The following is a 14,588-nucleotide window of genomic DNA, read 5'->3' as shown; positions in this document are numbered from 1 at the left end:
CCATCTGAAAAGTGTTTAGAATAACGAAATGTATTAGTTAGCGTCTCCCCCCCTAAGACTCGACTCTAATAAGCTATCATAGCCATGTCCTCTTTTCTGTTTGTAGTAAATTATTTTAACTCATTCAAATGAGACCTTTAACGAAAATAAGCTCTTGATGCTCATTCAGAGGTTGCGGGGACTGTTATGCATTTATTTATTTATATTCAAAGAAAGTGTTCAGCGTGCAAGAGCAGTTCTGCTCTGTTAAAATACCGACCTATTTTCCATGAATTATTTCTTATTGCGGTTCACTCCCACGACCACGGAGCGTCTGCACGGGAACGAGCCTAAACTGTCGGGAGTGCGCAGCAGTCATGCCTCAGCCGTCGCTCGCCTCGTCAGTGTTGGAAAATAGGAGAATTTTACCTTTTCGCTAAAATAAACCGGTTTTTTAGCTCTTGTGCTATCTCGCGACCGCCCGCTTCGTGGAAAAGAAAGTGATATATTTTGCCAAACTACTCGATAATTTATCTTTTCCCCCGTCCATGAGACAAAAGGGGCAATAAGATAAAAGAGGGAGTGCAGCTGTGGTGATGTGCCGTTTCGGGGGCTCATCCTTCATTTCGCAGGTCATTCCTCTAACCTGATGCTGTTGACACTCCCGACGCTGTTCAGCTCGGGGATGGAAACGCTTTGGAAGCCACTTCAACGGACCTGAAGCCAGGAACGACAGTCTTCCTCCCCCCGGAAACAATGAGCCGTTTAGGAGCCTGAACATCTCGTGAAAGGTAAGGTAAGACCCGCACAGCTGGTTATAATTACGTCAGACTCGCTGGTGATTAGGTTGGGTGTAAAAACAAACAAACAAAAACAAACAAAACAACAAGGCTCCATCCAAACAGGTGGTGTCCTGCAGCAGGAACAGGTGATACTAAAAAAAAAAAGAAAAAAAGTATATCATTGGCCATTCATGAATCGAAACGTGACATTCCTGTGGGTCCACAGTGGAGAGCTGACCTATATATCGAGGATCTTATTATTATCAAAAGGTCTGAAAGACAAATGCGGGTGGAGAAGTGGCCTAATTGAAAGACTGAATGCCAACTATTACGCTTCTACTGTAAACTGTTATACAGCACACTAACTTAATAGAGCGAGGAGCGTCATTTAGGCCTACATTAAATCTATGTGATGTAAGACTGGTAATTGGACAGTACACACTGTCGCTGATTGACAAGAAACGCATCAGTAAAAGGGACAGTAACCTAGATACAGTACTTGTGAAGACACAAGGTTGGACTTAAACAGTACTGAGCACTGGTTTTCACACGTAGGCCTGCGGGAGCGACGTGTAAACTTCCCCAGGCAATTTTAGGAATGTTCTGTATATAATTTACATAACTCAAGCAGTGCTCTACATGCCCGCCTTTGGTTTAAGTGCAACATTATGCATTTCATGTGCCTTTTTTTTTTTTTTTTGCATTGTTTTTTCAGACATTTCTTATAAAAAGTTGTATATACAGTAAGCTTATCTGTTCATCTGGGATATAAAAATGTGCACACTGATTTACTGATTTCCAAACCTAAAAAAATAGCCTAAACAATAGTAGTAATGTACTATTAGTGAGACAGTGTTGTGACACAGTGGCTTAACTAGCCATAAGTAATACTAATTACAGCTCTACCACTAGGAGAGATGATTTACATGGTGATTTTCCTCTCAAACCAATTATTAATACACATGTAATCTTAAAGTTGATGATTTAAAAAAAAAATCCTCTTCTTCAGAAGATTCTTTAAGTCATGGCTTGACTGCAAGTGAGGTAAGATACCAGAGCCCTAACTTTTGGAGACACTTTAACCTATACAGTCATTTATCTGACACAGATTCTTGTTTGATACAGCATTAACAGTTTCACTCTAGCCCCTGTAATGACAGAGAATTTGCAGGAATTTGAGGACATTCTTTCCTGTGCTATTTTAATACAGCTCCCACCAGACAATTAGAAACTGGGGAGCTATCACATGTTGTCACAGGTCAGAAAGTGACCATGCAAGCCAATGATCACTTTCACTGCCCAGAGAAACTGCTGTAGCCTGCATGTGACAGTCGCTGCTACACCACAAAACCTCACAACAGATCTCACTGTTTCGCAGGGCATGTGTGACATTTTGTTTGTCACACGTTCGGCTCTGTCATTTTGTGACCGCGCTAGCCTGTGTTCACACTGTTCTATTTTTTACTCGCCCACAACACGTTGACCGGCTTTCTCTGCACCATTATGTTGTAATGTAATGCCGTCAACAGTGATAAAGATGATAGAGTGTGATAATTATGATATTACACAAGTTTAAAACTATATATGTAATGCATGACTTTAATCTACTACCTCAGTCACTTAAACTGCCATAGTTGGCTGTTTTCAAGAAAAACACAAATTCTGCAACCATATGGTGCCCAGTTATCCCGCTACAGTCATAGCTGGAGGTAGTTTAACATAAACGGAAAGAAAGCCTCAAGGGTTGAATTTGTAATGGAAAATTCAGCTCCTTACTCTGTGACAAGCTGGTCACTCAGCTAATACCAGTACTCACAGTTGTCTCAGGAACATCAAACAGCACACCAGAGTGGTTTTATGTCACACTGGTGTGCTGTTTCAGTGTGGGAAACTTACTTTTTTGATTCACTGCACATAGTTTTGAAGAATATGGTGTCAAGCTTGATTTGAATAGGCTGTCACAGGCAAGAGAAAATGACATATGTTCTATTCTGGCTCTGAATGCAAGCAAAGGGGTCTAAACTGGCTCAAATCCAGCAAATCACAATCCAGTTTTATTCATGGTTGTGGCTCCTACCAAGTTGTTAAATTATTCTGAATATAGATGGGAGATATTTGGAAGGCGAGGATAAAATAAAGACCCAAATTTACAGAAATGTAACCAGGGATTCAGCTGCAGAGATACATTAAACAAATGCATTTTGACATACCTAACTTCAGGCTGGGTTTTATGTACTTACTTGTATTGGTGTTTGCACTTTTACTCTTGTGTAATCATACCTTATTCATGAATGAAATCTTGAATACAAATGAAAGCATGGAGTTCATTGTTCATACTCACCATGTTGGCACATTGATCAAGAATGTTGCCTAGCAATCAAACATTTTGTGCTTTAATTCTACAGCAAGAATTATTGATTTATATAGATAAATGATCTTAGCATACTTCCCTTGACAGGAAGTTCAAAGGTCAAGGTCGCAGAGCACCTCTGGACCTTTATATTTTCTGATGACTGGAGCTGGCAGAGTTTCGTTGGCTCGGTTTAGAGACATCATGGGAACAGGGCTGGCACAGGGGCTAGGATCTGGTTAGAGAGCAGGCTGCCAACTCACTCTGCCATCCTGCTGTGCATTAGTGAAATGCTATGATTAAATGGAAGGGGTATGTGCTCACAACATGTTATCATTGTTGTTTCAGTGCTTGAGTCTATGCACTTGCATATTTGTCTGCGGTTTTGACTCTTAAGTAACTTCAACATGACAGCACCTATGGAGTGTTACTGAATATGGGATTTCATGTGGATATTTGGTGGTTCCAGACTATTATTCATTCATACTAGGGCAGCTGTGGCTCAAGAGATAGAACAGAGTAGGTTCAATCCTTGGACCCACCACATACTGAAGTATCCATAGGTAGGACTCCGAACTCCAAGTTGCTCCTCATGTTGCTCCTGCCACATTTGGTATGTGTGAGAGTCTGTGTGTAAATGGATGTAACTCCTAATAGACTGAAGCAAAATGGTGGCATGCAGTAGATATAAATCTCTCAGGAAATGGATCTGAGTAACTCTTATTTTCCCAGTGTTTTTGCCCATCCACTAAAGCCCCCCCCACACACACACACACACACACACACGCACACACGCACACACACACACACACACACGCACACACAAATCAAAGTCAGTAATTGAAAGACATCGTGTCATTTTTTAATACAAATGTTGTAGTATCTACCTTCTTCAGCCTTTCAAAAACTATGAAATATATATTTTTTAGATATTACTAATATATTGCTATACAACATACAGAGATACATTCAGTCTGGTGCCTAATGTGATAGCAGTTTACCAAATGCTTATCTCATAGAGACATAATGGCTTGTCGGTTGCTGTCAGTTATTGTCTGTCATGTAAATGGAAACAGCTGGGAACTGTGGACAAAGGGTTATTGACTGTGGTGAGAAAGCTATACACCCACAAGAGGGTTTATTTGGTAAACTTTGCTAGTACTAGGTTAGCCTGGAATATTACATTGAGTTCTGGTGACCGTGGAGGCCATGTGAGAACAGTGAACTCACTGTCATGTCCAGGAAACCAGTTTGAACTTTGTGTGGCCTGTTATCCTGTTGAAAGCAGCCATTAGATGGGAACACTGCGGCCATTAAGGGATGGTCAGTAACAACACTCAGGTAGATTGTGGCACTTAACCAATACTCAGTTGGTACTAATGCCCAAAGTGTGCCAAGGTAATATCCCCCACCACAACCACCTGCAGCCCATATCACTCACACAAGGCCGGATGGATGTGTTTTCATGTTGCTTTAGGCAGTTTGACCCTACCATACAAATGTTGGAGCAACACATTGACCGTTTTTCTCTATACCATTATGTGGTAATGTAGTGCGATCAATAGCATGCAACAATTAGGATCTTTTTTAGATGCTTAAGTTTGCTTATGCAAGTTAATAGAATGCATGGCTTTATTCTACTACCTGATGCACTTAAAATGCCATAGTTGGCTGTTTTCAAGATAAAACTCGAATTCTGCAGCCATATGGTGCCCAATGATCCCGCTACAGTCATAGCTGGAGGTAGCTTAACATAAACGGGAAGAAAGCCTCAAGGGTTGAATTTGTAATGGAAAATTCAGCTCCTTACTCTGTGACAAGCTGGTCACCCAGCTAATACCAGTAATCACAATTGTCTCAGGAACATCAAACAGCACACCAGAGTGGTCTTATGTCACGCTGGTGTGCTGACACGTCAGACCAGGCAACGTTTTTCCAGTTTGCTGTTCTGCTGCAGCAGCCCATCTGCTTCAAGGTCTGAAGTGTTGTGTGTACATCGATGATCTTCTGCATACCTTGCTTGTGATGAGTGGTTGAGTTACTGCCTTCCAGTCAGCTCAAAGTAGTCTGGCCTTCTCTTCTGACCTCTGGCATCAACACATCATTTTCACCAGGAGAACTGCCACTAACTGGATATTTTCTCTTTTTTGGACCATTCTGCCTAAAGAATGCTCCAAAAAATGGAATGGAAATCGTTGTGTAGGAAAATTCCAGTCGAGCAGCAGTTTCTGTAATACTCAGACCAGCCTGTCTAGCATCAACAATCATGCCTTGTTCAAGGTCACTTAAATCACTTTTCTTTCCCATTCTGATGCTCAGTTTGAACATCTTGACCATGACTATGTGCCTCGTGTTGGTGTTATGTAAGTTGGGTAGGTCACTAACTGTTTTATAACGTTTCTAAAAGTCAGTTATCCTTCCTCCTTTCAGTGTAGACTCCACTGTGAACACAGTTTATTTTTCTCCCAGAAAAATCTCTTTCATATAAAGGTAAACCAAAAGGTCCAGAGAGATTACAATTTTTAGCCTCTTGCTAAGCACACAAACTCTCTCCTCACCTTTTACTGATTTTCAAAATTTAGCTTCTGGCTGCCTCATGAAACTCCCATTCAGTCTGACTTCTTCAATAGGCATTCCTGTCAGCTGTGTCACATCTGCTAAACGTCGTACCGCATGTGTCTTCCTCTGAGGAGCTCTGACAACTTCTGCAAGTTGTCTTTTGACATGTTGTTCAAATAGTTTGCAGAAAATCATCCAATAATGGGATGAAAATCAACTCGATAAGTGAACAATAATGGTTATCATAGCCACGCTTCACTTTTGAATAGGTGGAAGCAATATTTATTTTTACCTTGAAATCCATAATTGAAATTAAATTGTCTGAAAATATTATAATATTAGGCCAAGACATTTTTTTATATGCATTTTTTTCATTGAAAGAAATTTGAAAATGAATTGAAAACACTTGCCTAAAATTACATCCCTACAGTAATAAAAGTCCTTCAAATATGTCTTTATTTTTGATGACAGGTTGGCTCTGTGTTGGCCCTGTGACAGGCTGGCAACCTGTCCAGGGTGTACCCTGCCTCTTGCCCTATGTCAGCTGGGATACGCTCCAGCCCCCCTGCAACCCTGAACAGGATAAGTGGAAGTGGAAGTGGATGGATGGATGGATGATCCTTCTGAGCATGGATGATAGGAGTTGTAAACAAAGCTACGAGAGATGTTCTGCTATTATTCACAGATTCTTTTAAGCATTTTTTCTTCGAGTTTTTATTGTTTGGGCAGCTCATAGTTCTATCTTTTATGAAAAAAAGGTACCTCCCGAAATGTTTTTGCATTCATAAAGTCTGAATCAGCACACTTCCATCTCCATGTTTAATGTTTTCCACTCCGTAGTCACTGTGGTAGTCTTGTTCAGGTCCACAGCAGACATGCTGAATCTCATTTAAGCGTTCCGATTTTAGTGTCATTTGACCAAAAATGTGATGTGAATACTCAGCAGGCTCATTCTAGTGTTTTCTTTTTTTTTTGGCAAAGTTTAATCCTGTAGATTTGTAAACAGTCATTTTCTTTTTGGACACTGTCCATAGATGATGACTTCATACATGCGTGCTTCACACTGTCTGAGCCATCTCTGGAACATCAGTTTCCAGTTATGCCAAGTCAGAAGAGTTATCCATGCGTTATTCAGTACAAGGTTATGTAAACAGTGACTTAAGCATGGTGATGAGAATGGCCATTGTACATTCTGTTACTGGTGTATGGATCTTCCTTTGCCACTGCTAAACAATGCTACTGTGTTACAGCGTATGTTTAGTAGCCTAGTAATGCTCTTACCCTCTCCCGTCTTTGTGAGGTCTTGGAGTCACGTTTCCTATTTGTTACCATGGGGAGATTGCATTTGACAATAAGCTGACTGCTTCCCATAAAGATCACTTATTTCTTCTTGTGCACAAATTCTCTTGTGTATTTGTTTACAATCCCAGTTAGGTTCCAGCCCTCTGGTGATCTTAAGTTGGATAAACGATGAAGAAAATGGATTAATGGATTAATTTGCAAGTCTCCTGCAATAATGGCCGCCATCAAAATTAGGAAAGTAAACCATTTTATTGGCTGGATTTTCCTTTGTTCAATCCAGCCACTTTGTTCTAATCAGAGAGCAAATAAAAGGCCTGCTTTAAAGCTTTGCATTATTTTGTCTTACTTCTAGTTGCAGATATTGATATTGATGTATGATATTTCTAACTTATTAGGCCACATCTTGCGATCATGAGCATCAATGATGATAACCTGATGAACACTTTGTAATGAGATGAGAGTAGTATAGACAGTTACCTGCCATAATCTATTCATTAGGTTTATAATGCACTCCGGGACCTTTTAGCTGTAAAGTATGTCCAGTGTGTATGAGTACTGCATGTCTAAGATTAAGAACATAAACAGTGGGATTAAAATGACAGGGTATTTACAGTTTGATTGCTGTAAAAATGAGTTGGAGAATTGAATGTCTTCTTCTAACATTCCCGTAGAGGGCTGTACTTGTACTAATAGCTGAGTAAATGTAAAGCAGAGTGCTGCTACAAGAAAAGCATATCTGCTGACTTTACTTTCAAAGTAAAGGACTTGTCATCTGTAAGCATCATTGATGTAATATTAAATAGTGAGGGTGGTAGTGCACTGGGTAGAGCAGTACTGTCTCACAGAGCAAAATGTTTTCCTCTGACAGCTCCCAGGGATGAATGCCTGGTCTGGTAGTGGGACCCCATGCATCACACCTGTCAGCAGGGAGCTTTTAAAAGTGGTCCACTCCCTGGTTTATGTGAAGCTAAGAGATATGGGTCAGCATGCTCTCAGTTTGCACCGCACACACTGACCAACATTGTGATGATGAGCACGGTTAGATGCATCCTTGAAAATCATCATATTCCTTGGAACAGGTTCCTATGTAATTACTGGTCTGATCTTATTCAGACACACTGTCATCCATTTTGGCCTTTGTTTTAACAGATAAATCCATCCTTATGCCTGCCAAAATTTGTCTGGGCAGCCTTGCCACTTCTTCTTTTCTCTCTGTATCTCATCTGATTATAGTTTCAGATTTAGAATAAAAAAAGAAGTGTTGGGACCTTTTTTCAGCAGCCCAGAATATGACTTGTATGTAAAGTGATAAGTTAGTCATCCAGCAGAAGAAAAGCACTGTTCCCCACCCAGCAGTTTTCACAAGGCCACCACAAAGTATTTCTGTAAATGCCTTTGACAGAGACATTGTGGTAATAAATTACATTTGTTGTACTTAGAATTGAATAAAGAAAAAAAAATATGTGTAATATGTATTCAAACATGCACATAATATCATCGTAGATTGCACTGAAGTACATATTATAGCTACGCAGACACTATCAGGATTCATTCTGGCTCTTTCTAATATTTTTCCATTTTCTCAAAGAAGATGCAGCTTTAATTATCCTGTGCATTACTTACTAATATTGCTAAACTAGATAGAAGATATTTACCTGTTGTTACTTTATTGCTTAGACATGTTGTAGCACTGAAGTTCATCTCACCAGTTTGTTTCATTATGATTTAAAAGTTAAAAAAAAATATCATTGTTACTTAATATTCATAACAACCCAGCCACAGGGGGGGCACAAGCCAGTTTACTCCTAGTGCTGGTCCCAAGCATGGGGAAAGGGTTACATCAGGAAGAGCATCTGGCTTAAAATCTTGGCCAAATCAAACATGTGGAGTGTAATGAATGAGATTTCCATAGCAGATCAGTCAGGGCCCAGGTTAATGTAGTGTTAGGAAAAAAAAATCACTTGAATGCTTGTTTGCCACCCCTGCTTGTTGCACCCAAAGCTATTGTATCTGTCAATTAGGATTTAAGCAAAATGGTTTTTAACGCCACCCGTGATGGTAGATTGATGGGAAATCAGGTGAGAACGTTACACTGGAGTTATCTAAAAGGTGCTGTTTCCCTGAACAGCACAGCTCCCAGAATCACAGGTACACACAAACCCCCTGATTCTTCGGGAGACTGTGAAGGGATTCTTCACATTTGCATGAAAACTGTTAAATGGTGATGGCTGCACATGCAGATGTGACAGCCAGCAGCCCCCTTTGCTGTTTTTGTTTCCCTTAAATTGCTGTTTTTTGTTTTTTTTTTTCCACTTTCCACTTTTTTTCACATAGTATTTATAACTACGTATGACAGAATACAGACATCAATGTTAGAAAAGGAAGCACATGATTTAACTTAGCACAGCACACCTTCAGGACATCTCAGCCATCAATATCTCCCAGTAAGCCAGCAGGAACAGTCATTGTCTGGGCAGTATACTGAGTTTTCAAAGTTGTGGTATCCTGATACTGCAACATACTGTATCATAATAGTATTGTATCATATTGTGGGTTACCCTCTGATTTCCATCCCTACAGAGTTTTCCACAGTGACATAACACAAGACTCCAGTGGGATGAGCAAGACAGACTTTGTGTTAAAATCAGTGCTCACTGGTACACAAACTCAGTTAAATAAGATGGGAAATATTTAACACCTGTGGTTGTGTGTGTTTTTTATTTAGTTATTTTTCTGGAGAGTTCATCGTGTGCTTTCCTCTACTGTTTACATTCATCTGAATGGAAATTAAGAACATACAATACAGGTATAGTATGTGATCAGGCACCACAGAGAGCGATTTTAAAAATGCCCAAGAACATCACTAGTGCCCATTTACAGTTTCTTTTAAACAGTACAGTAACTTACAGTTACCTCATAAAACCTTGCATCGCACAATAAAAAAAAAATATGATCTTGAATCTTAAATCTTGAAATTAGTTATTCTTTTAATTATTAAAATGCATGACATGTTTCTGTTTTTCTGTTTGCTATAGTGAATGGTACCACTTATCATTCAGTATCTTGGTATTAGAGAAAGTCTTTGCTGTGTGTGTGTGTGTGTGTGTGTGTGTGTGTGTGTGTGTGTGTGTGTGTGTGTGTGTGTGTGTGTGTGTGTGTGTGTGTGTGTGTGTGTGTGTGTGTGTAATTTTCAGTGCTGATTTCTCTTGTTTAGAAGTCAGATTTGGCTTTGAGGCCTGAGGGACTGTGGGTGGTCGAGCTTCCAGTTTCACTGTGGTTAGGAAGCTTGTCAGTCAAGCTTTTAGATAAAACCAGCACTCCAACTACTAATACTGCTGTTATCCCACTAATACTCCTACAACAACCGCAATACCACTAATGCATACACAAATGCATTGTGCTACACAAGCCCAGGAACTGAGACCAAGGTTTTAAGCTTGTGCCAGTAGCTGATTGACCAAACATAAAACTACAGTTCACTGTAATACTAGAACCAAGAATAATAATAATAGCATTTTGTTTTCTGTGATTATGATTTACTAATGATTATGTTGGGTATCTTTTTTTTTTTTTTCAATAATGATTTCAGTGCATTAAAGGCTGGGGGTGGGGCACTTTGAGCAACTTTGAATATCAAATGCGAGGGGAAGTCTTCCACCTAAGTGCTTTGAATTGTACTGTATTTTACCCACATTGTAGACATAATTAACTGGGACTATTATTTAAGTTATGAACATGGTGCCAAGGGGGAATTTAATGAACTTTTCTCCCATTTTCTAACCTTGTTATTTGCTGCTTTATGAAATTGGCAAACTTAATTGAAATTTAATTGAGATTTCCACCAAGCACAAATGAACAGAAACAGAACTGATTGTAAAGACTTTAAATTTTCCTGAGTATCTTTGGTACTGTAGTTCTACAGACATTTACTAGTAATCTATAAATTCTCAATGCAGTCTTATCTACACTGATTATTCTATCGTTAACTATCTGCTCAGCGGCATTGTTAAATGGCAATTGTACTATTTTGGACATTGACAGATGCAGAAACAACAGACGAGCACTCACTCCTGTTCTTTGAAGTCCGTCTGATGGGTGCGCATGTAATTGGTAATCCATACGGAGCTTCTTTCTCACCATCTGATGATGAAATTTATGTCACAGGGAACCAAACGACCCTAGCTGAGTTGTGGGTGCAGAAATTATAAGTTAGCAGTACAGCAGTTAATAAACCTCTGACTTTGGGCTGTCATGTCATACTGTATTGCCTGTATTATTAAATTTAATATTTTTGGGTAGTTCAGCTTTCTTCTAAAACATTTGCTCACTTGATATTAAAAAAAGTTCCAATGACAGTTTTGAAGTTGGGGTTTTTACAGTGTTATGGTACATAAAAAAAAAGGGAATTAAAGCTGACATAAAAAAAAAATATCATCTATGTGGTGTGTATTTATTTTTTTTTGCATCCAGATTATCTTGAGACTCTCCCAGAGGTTTAAAAAAAAAAGACTTGGCTATAAAGATCCTGGTATAAACATGTTAGATCGTAACACAATTTCTCGTATTAAATGGAAAGCTGCTGTTCCTCTTGAGTCTTGTGAGTCATCCAAGCAGAAGGGCTCCAGGTTCATGGTCATTGCGCTCTTCTTACACTTGAAAATTACAAATGCAGGGAGTCAGGAGAGGAGGAGTCAGGGAGTCAGGAGACGGAGACTATGCTGTAGTCACGCGAGACTTTGTGAATCTCGGCAGTATCGTTAATGGCGGCGTGACTCTATCAAGCAAACATTTGCGTGATTAGCCTTTTTTTTTTTCGCCAATTTATAACTAGACAGGCTTAAAACTAAAAAAATATAGGTAGTTTCTTAGCCTAACTTAAATTATTTTCAACAATCTGGAGGACGGTGAAGAGGACCTGGATAGTTTGCTGCGGTACATCGACGGGTGTTTTGAGCGAGTCGTCATGGGGAAAACAGACAAGACGCCGACTCCCTCCACCAGCAAAGCAACGCCGTCCACAAAAAGAAGCCGCCCAGAAGATTCCCCAGAGGCAACTTCGCCACCCACCACCAATATTGTGGACATTCTGGAGTCCATTAATAACAAATTGTCCAGCTTTGACGCCCGCTTGGCCCTGGTTGAAATCCTTCACAAGGAGTTTCAGGCCCTGCGGGAGTCAGTCGAGTTCAGCCAGCATCAGGTGGAAACACTGGCTGCTGAAAACGCTGTCCTCAGAGAGTCGGTGAATTCCCTCACCGAGGAAACGACCCGGCTCTCAGAAGAAAATAAGAAAATTAAAGAATCGATTATCGAGCTTCAGGCCCGCAGCATGAGAGAAAATCTTGTGTTTTCAGGTATCCCGGAGAAGGCAGAGGAGGACCCGGAGGCTACAGTGAAGGAATTTATCCAAACTCACCTGAAGCTCCCGGAGGACGCCGTGAAGACCATCGCCTTCCATAGAGTCCACCGCCTGGGAGGGAAGCGACCCGGAGCACGCAGACCCAGACCGATCGTGGCCAAATTCGAACACTTCAAAGAAAAAGAGCTGGTGAAGAGCCGCGGCCGGGAGCTGAGAGGGACGGACTTCAGCGTCAACGACCAGTTTCCAAAGGAGATTCTGGAGCGACGCAAGGCCCTATTCCCCATCCGGAAGAAGTTCATGCAGGGAGGCTCCCGGGCTGTCATCGCCGTGGACAAACTGTATGTAAACGGACAGCTTTACCGAGACAAAAACACCACGCCATGGCTCAGCTGATCGATCAGGTGATCTGTGTCCATATTAACGTTCTTTTCTGAGTTTTTTTTTCAACCATCTAAACAGTACCATTAAATAGTCTAAATCTGTCTAAGTAGTACCATTAACGCCGACGAGTCAGCATAGTACCGTGATCGTTTGTTTGTTTGTTTGTTCTGTTTTGTTTTCCCCTCATCTAATTTCATTCTTATGTCACTTAGGTCACTTTTTACACGTCTTTTTTCTTTCTGCACTCAGCAATATGTTTACGTCACTTACAATGCTACAGTTTACTACACTAACATACAGCGCAGATGCACACACACCAACATACAGCGCACATACACACGCACACATCAATATAAAGGGCACACGCCAACATACAGAACACATGTACACACACACACACACATCCTTAGTGAGCACACAACAGTCCATCAGTTAGTTTAAATATGAGCACACTCAGATTTGTCTCATGGAATGTGCACGGGGCTGGTTCGAGGGAAAAGAGACTAAAAATTTTTAATCGGTTAAAAGACTTAAAAGCAGATGTTGTTTTTCTACAGGAGACACATGTGTCCAAAACATCTGTGCTCACTCTTTCCTCTCCACAGTTCCCTCACACGTACTCAGCCTGCTATAACTCCAAACAAAGAGGTGTAGCTATATTGATTAACAAGAAGATAAACTTTAACATTAGCAACAGTACAATAGACCCTGAAGGTAGATTTATAATACTTAATTTATCTATACAGAATACAGATTTATGTATTGCTAGTATATATGGACCAAATGTTGATGACCCCTCCTTCTTTCATGCTTTGTTCACTTCACTCTCAGATCACTCTGACACCACACTTGTAATAGGAGGAGACTTCAACCTGGTACTTAATGCAGATATTGACAGGCTCAGTACAGCAGTGAGTCAGAGGAACTGGCAGTCTGCAGACATTCTTAAACAGTACATGAAGGATTTTGGACTTTGCGATGCTTGGCGTTCACATCACCCTACTTTGAGAGATTATAGTTATTTCTCACCAGTACACAAATCTCATTCCCGCTTAGATTACTTTTTAGTTAGCAGCTCCATAATGATGGATATCACAGACACTCAGATTCACCCTATCACTATTAGCGATCATGCACCGGTGTCTATGTCTCTGACACAGAAAAGAGTCACACCACCAATCAGGAACTGGAGATTTAATACATCATTACTTAAAGAAGAAGATTTTATTAATTATTTCAAAAAGGAATGGTCAGCATACTTAGAATATAATGATATTCCAGGAATATCACCATGTGTTCTTTGGGAAGCAGGAAAGGCAGTAATGCGGGGCAAAATAATATCTTACTGCTCGCATAGGAAAAATAAAGAAAAAGCACTTGTGTTAGAATTAGAACAAAAAATTAAATCTTTAGAAACTGCTTATGCCGCTTCACCACAAGAACATACAATTATCAGCCTGAGGAAACTGAAACTGGAGCTAAATGAAATAATTGATAAAAGGACACAATTTATGTTGCAGAGGCTGCGTTTGGAAAACTTTGAGCATGGAAATAAATCTGGAAAATTCCTGGCCAAGCAATTAAAACTGAATAAAGAAAAAACAGCTATTTTTTCTATTAAAGACTCGACTGGTATTATTACTCATGACCCACAACAAATAAATAACTCTTTCAGAGACTTCTATGAAGCCTTATATTCACCACAGATTAACCCATCTGATACTGAAATTGAAGAATTTCTTAATAATATAAATCTACCAAAACTAAATGACAGCCAGGCTGCAGCTCTGGATTTACCTCTTTCATTGTCTGAACTTAGTGAAGCCCTACAGCATCTCCCAAATAATAAAGCCCCAGGCCCAGATGGTTTTCC

General features: G+C 40.1%; 1 protein-coding gene across 2 annotated transcripts in view; it reads left to right on the top strand.

Moving 5' to 3' along the window:
• The first annotated feature begins 340 nt into the window (after positions 1–340).
• The window catches only part of gpr153 (G protein-coupled receptor 153), a 41,024-nt gene continuing 26,776 nt past the window's right edge, over positions 341–14,588 (top strand). For both annotated transcript variants that reach the window (XM_030732709.1, XM_030732708.1), the window contains exon 1: positions 341–770. The gene's annotated coding sequence lies outside the window, so the exon portion shown is untranslated. The remainder of the gene's footprint in view (positions 771–14,588) is intronic.

Source organism: Archocentrus centrarchus, chromosome 7 (assembly GCF_007364275.1).
Source record: "Archocentrus centrarchus isolate MPI-CPG fArcCen1 chromosome 7, fArcCen1, whole genome shotgun sequence".
NCBI classification, from domain to species: domain Eukaryota; kingdom Metazoa; phylum Chordata; class Actinopteri; order Cichliformes; family Cichlidae; genus Archocentrus; species Archocentrus centrarchus.
This window is presented reverse-complemented; position numbering and strand designations above follow the sequence as displayed.